This window comes from Sander vitreus, unplaced genomic scaffold, assembly GCF_031162955.1.
Source record: "Sander vitreus isolate 19-12246 unplaced genomic scaffold, sanVit1 ctg938_0, whole genome shotgun sequence".
NCBI lineage: Eukaryota > Metazoa > Chordata > Actinopteri > Perciformes > Percidae > Sander > Sander vitreus.
The window spans coordinates 80-5966 of NW_027596016.1; the positions used below are offsets into that span (position 1 = coordinate 80).

General features: G+C 40.8%; 1 non-coding gene across 1 annotated transcript; it reads left to right on the forward strand.

Annotated features, from left to right (window-relative positions):
* The first annotated feature begins 5013 nt into the window (after positions 1–5013).
* LOC144515113 (5S ribosomal RNA) lies at positions 5014–5132 on the forward strand. Its single transcript, XR_013501712.1, has one exon. It is a non-coding gene; the product is annotated as a 5S ribosomal RNA (ribosomal RNA).
* The last annotated feature ends 755 nt before the right edge of the window (positions 5133–5887 follow it).

Genomic DNA, 5887 nt, shown 5'->3' on the forward strand with positions numbered 1-5887 from the left:
TCAGCAGTTTTGAGAACCTCTGGGGTTCATAGTCTTTAAATAGCTTGTTTCATAGGCACATACTTACGGCCATACAGCCCTGAAGGCGCCGACCATCAGATCCGGAAGCTCGCAGGGTGGGCCGGGTCAGTACTTGGATGGAGGTGCCTGGGAATATTACCAATTGCTCTCTGGCTTTTCTTTTTCGTCTAATGAGGCATGTAAATAGTCCGAAATGAAGCAAAAGCAAAACACTGTCTTCATTTTCTGAGCTCACTAGATGCCACTTTCTGGGTTTCAACAAAAAGGGTTGAAAACACTGAGTGCCATTCATTTAACCCTTTTCTTTGAACAGAGGTGCCATCTGTGAGCAGAAATAAGACAGTGGTTTGCAAAGCTTCACCATCGCCGCAGAGAGGCGCTACTCCTCCTTTGCTGGAGACAGAGCTGACAAGGAAACTGTGCGGAGGATCGCAACTGGAAGCAGCATCTTTAATTAAAACTAAATAAACAACCTCACAGTGTTCAACAGATTCAGTAGGGTTCATGCACTTTGACCATGAATTCTTTGTTCTTGTTCTTCAAGATTGTGCCGATCTGGATAGTTTTGAAATCAAAGATATCTACATTTTGGATCATGCATTTACGAGGAAGGCGACAAGTCACTCCGGTCTAATTAAAGGTAAAGTTCAAAGAGGTGAGAAATAATTACAGTAATGAAAAAATAAACATGGAAGTCATACATGCATAGAATACATATAGCAACAAGCTAAATGAGATGAATAAATATGGAACAAAACAAATGCGAAGATGGTAGATACTGGCAGTGTTAATTACAGTACCGAAAAAGAGAGCAAAGCAATTCAACACTAGTTTCGGACGATGAATGTAGTTGACTACCAGAGAGCTACTGCAAAATGTATGGAGTGCACTACTAGTGTGATTACATGTAGTTGAGTACTCCTCAGCCAGCCCCTACTGCGTCTTCAACAGTTTTGAGAGCCTCTGAGGGGTTCATCGTCTTTAAATAGCTTGTTTTTCACTTGGTACACTCGCTTGAGCACGCCTACCCTGAACAGCGCCCGATCTCGTCCGATCCGGAAGCTAAGCACGGGTGGGCCGGGTCAGTGGATCGAGGAGACCGCTTGGGGATACCCGGTGCTGTATAGCTCTTTTCTTTCCGTGCAGGGCGCTAGTAATAGTCAAACAGAAGCAAAAGCAAACACTGTCTTCATTTCTGAGCTCACTAGATGCCACTGCCTTTCAACAAGGGTTGAAAAACATCACTGAATTGCCATTCCTTTAACCCTGTTTTCTTTGAACGTGCCATCTGGTGAGCTTAAATGGTTTAGCAGCTTCAGCTACCGCGCGCCAGAGGCGCTACTCCTCTTTCGCTGAGCAAGAGCGACAGGAAGCTGTGCCGGAGGATGCAACTTTTTGGAAACAACATCTTTAATTAAAACTCAAAATAAACAGCCCTCACAGTATTCAACAATTCAGAGTAGGAGTTCATGCACTTTGCCCGCCATGAATTCTTTGTTCTTTTGATCCTTCAAGATTGTGCCGATCTGGATAGTTTTGAAATCTAAAAGATATCTACATTTTGGATCTATGCTGAGAAATTCTAGGAAGAGCGAAACATAGTCACTCAAGTCTGAGTAAAGAGTAAAGTTCAAAAGAATTGGGAAATAATTACAGTAATGAAAAAAATAAACATGGAAATACATACATGTAGAAATACATATAGCAACATGGGCTCAAATGAATGAATATATATGGAACAAAACAAATGAAAGAATGCTTAAAAATACAGCAGTGTTAATTACAGTACCGAAAAAAAAAGGCAAAAAAAGCAGTTCAAGCTTGTTGGATTCAGAAGATGAATGATAGTTGAACTACTCAGGGAAACTACCTCAAAAATATGCATAGGTGCACTACTAGGTGTGATTACATGTAGTTTGGTACTCCCTTTCAACCTCAAACTCAGCCTTCAACAGTTTGCAGAGAACCTCTGGGTTCATCGATCTTCATAACTTGTTTTCACTCTGGTTTTACTCACTTGACCATACCACCCTGTACATGCGCAGTCTCGTCCAGTCTCTGGAGCTAAGCTGAGGTCGAGGCCGGGTCAGTCACTGGATGGGAGACGCCTCAGGATGCTGCGGTGCTGTAGCTTTCTTTTCCGTCAGCAGAGGCGCTAGTGAATAGTTCAAGTGAAACCAAAGCAAACAAACTCTTATATTCATTTTCTGAGCTCACTAGATGCCACTTTCTGTTCAACACAAGGGTTGAAAACACACTGAATGTACATTCATTCTAACCTTTTCTTTGAACAGAGTTTCCCATCTAGTGAGCTTAGAAAATAAAGACAGTGGTTTCACAGCTTCATTTCACCATCATCAGAAGCGCTCTCTCCCTTTGCTGGAGACAGAGCTGACAAAAGGGAAACTGTACGGAGGATGCAACTTTTTTTGGAAGCAACATCTTTAGTAAAACTAGAAATAAACTCAACCTCTGAGTGTTCAACAATTCAAGTAGGAGTTCATGCACTTTGACCATGAGTTCTTTGTTCTTGTTCTTCAGATTGTGCCGATCTGGATAGTTTTGAAATCAAAGATATCTACATTTTGGATCATGCACATTCTAGGAAGGCGACAAGTCACTCAAGTCTGAGATAAAGGTAAGTTCAAGAATTAGAAATAATTACAGTAATGAAAAAATAAACATGGAAATACATACATGTAAGAATGCATATAGCAACAGGCTAAATGAATGAATAAATATGGATCAAAACAAATGAAAAAATGCTTAAAAATACAGCAGTTGTTAATTACAGTACCGAAAAAAAAGAAAGCAAAAGCAGATTCAACTTGTTGGTTCGAAGATGAATGTAGTTGAACTTCTGAGAAACTCACTACAAAATGTATGAGTGCACTACTAGTGTGATTACATGTAGTTGAGTACTCCTCAACCCCCAAACTGCGTCTTCAACAGTTTGAGAACCTCTGGGGTTCATCGTCTTTAAATAGCTTGTTTTCACTTGGTACACTCCTGCACGACCATACCACCTGAACACGCGATCTCGTCCGATCTCGGAAGCTGACAAAGCAGGGTGGTCGGGTCGAGTCAGTGGATGGGAGACCGCCTGGGAATACCGGTGCTGTAAGCTTTTCTTTTCCAGTCAGCAGAGGGGCGCTAGTAATGGTCAAATGAAGCAAGCAAACACTGTCTTCATTTTCTGAGCTCACTAGATGCTACTTTCTGTTCAGCAAAGGGTTGAAAAACACACTGAATTGCCATTCCTTTAGCACTTACTCTTTGAACAGAGTGCCATCTAGTGAGCTGAAATGCAAGACAGATGGTTTCAAGCTCATTCTCATCGTCAGAAGCGCTACTCCTCCTTTGCTGGAGACAGAGCTGACAAAGGAAACTGTACGGAGGATGCAGCTTTTTTTGGAAGCAGCATCTTTGATTAAAACTAAAATAAGCTAACCTCCCAGTGTTCAGCAATTCAAGTAGGGAGTTCATGCACTTTGACCATGAATTCTTTGTTCTTAGTTCTTCAAGATTGTGCCGATCTGGATAGTTTTGAAATCAGAGATATCTGCATTTTGGATCATCACAATTCTGAGAAGCGACAAGTCACTCAAGTCTGAGTAAGAGTAAAGTTCAAAAAGAATTGAGAAATAATTACAGTAATGAAAAACAAACATGTAAATACTTTATATAAGAATACATATAGCAACAGACTAAATGAATGAATAAATATGGACTGCAAAACAAATGAAAGAATGCATAAATACAGCAGTGTTAATTACAGTGCCGAAAAAAGAGGCTAGCAATTCAACTTGTTGGTTCGAAGATGAGATATGGTTGAACTACCAGAGCTACTGCAAATATGTAGTGCACTACTAGTGGTGATTACATGTGTGATGCACTCTGGCAACCCCAAACTGACAGTCTTCAACAGTTTGAGAACCTCTGGGAGTTCATAGTCTTTTAAATAGCTTGTTTTCACTTGGTACGCTCTGCGCTTATGGCCCATACCACCTAGAACTCGCATGCCCGATCTCGTCGATCTGGGAAGCTAAGCAGGGTCAGGCCAGAGTCAACCACTGGATGTGGGAGACCGCCTGAATACCAGGTGCTAGCAACTTTCTTTCTTGTCAGAGAGCTGTGTGGTCAAATGAAAGCAAAACAAAAGCACTGTCTTCATTTCTCGGGCTCACTAGATTTGCACTTTCTGTTCAACAAAGGGTTGGCTACACACTGAATTGCCATTCCTTTCAACCACTTTTTCTTTGAACAGAGATTGCCATCTGGTGAGCTTGAAAAAGCTCTAAAGACATGATGGTTTACAAAGCTTCATTCACTCATCAGCGAAGCGCTACTCCTCCTTTGCTGGAGACAGAGCTGACAAGGAAACTGTACGGAGGATGCAACTTTTTTTTTGGAAGCAACATCTTTAATTAAAACTAAAATAAACAACCTCACAGTGTTCAACAATTCAAGTAGGAGTTCATGCACTTTGACCATGAATTCTTTGTTCTTGTTCTTCAAGATTGTGCCGATCTGGATAGTTTTGAAATCAAAGATATCTACATTTTGGATCATGCAAATTTACGGAAGACGACAAGTCACTCAAGTCTGAGTAAAGGTAAAGTTCAAAAGAATTGAGAAATAATTACAGTAATGAAAAAAATAAACATGGAAATACATACATGTAAGAATACATATAGCAACAGGCTAAATGAATGAATAAATATGGAACAAAACAAATGAAAGAATGCTTAAAAATACAGCAGTGTTAATTACAGTACCGAAAAAAAAGAGAGCAAAAAAAAGCAATTCAACTTGTTGGTTCGAAGATGAATGTAGTTGAACTACCAGAGAGCTACTGCAAAATGTATAGGTGCACTACTAGTGTGATTACATGTAGTTGAGTACTCCTCAACCCCAAACTGCGTCTTCAACAGTTTTGAGAACCTCTGGGGTTCATCGTCTTTAAATAGCTTGTTTTCACTTGGTACACTCGCTTACGGCCATACCACCCTGAACACGCCCGATCTCGTCCGATCTCGGAAGCTAAGCAGGGTCGGGCCGGGTCAGTACTTGGATGGGAGACCGCCTGGGAATACCCGGTGCTGTAAGCTTTTCTTTTCCGTCAGCAGAGGGCGCTAGTAATGGTCAAATGAAGCAAAGCAAAACACTGTCTTCATTTTCTGAGCTCACTAGATGCCACTTTCGTTTTATTCAACAAAGGTTGAAAACCGCACTGGTACGCCATCCTTTAGCCTTCTTTGAACAGAGTTTGCCATCTATTGAGCTTAGAAAATAAAGACACTGGTTTGCTAAAGCTTCATTTCACTTGCTCGCATCGCCAGAGGCGCTTCTCCTCCTTACGCTGGAGCATGAGCGACCAGGAAACTGCGGAGGATCGCAACTGGAAGCAACATCTTTGTTTAAAAGCTAAAATAAACAACAACCTCACAGTGTTCAACAATTCAAGTGAGATCATGCACTTTTGCACATGCAATTGATTTGTTCTTGTTCTTCAAGATTGTGCCGATCTGGATAGTTTTGGAAAATCAGAAATATCTACCTATTGGATCTCATGCGAGATTTGCGGAAGCGACCAGTCACTCAAGAGTCTGGTAGAGTAAGAGTTCAAAAGAATTGAGAAATGTGATTACAGTAATGAAGAAAAAATAACATGGAAATATACATACATGTAGAATACACATATAGCAACATGAGCTAGATGAATAGACTGAAATCACTGGAACAAAAGCAAATGAAAGAATGGCTTAAAAAAGTGCTGCAGTGGCTAATTACAGTACACGAAAAAGAGAGCCAAGCAATTCAACTTTGTTGGTGCAAGAAGATGAATGTGGATTGAACTACCAGA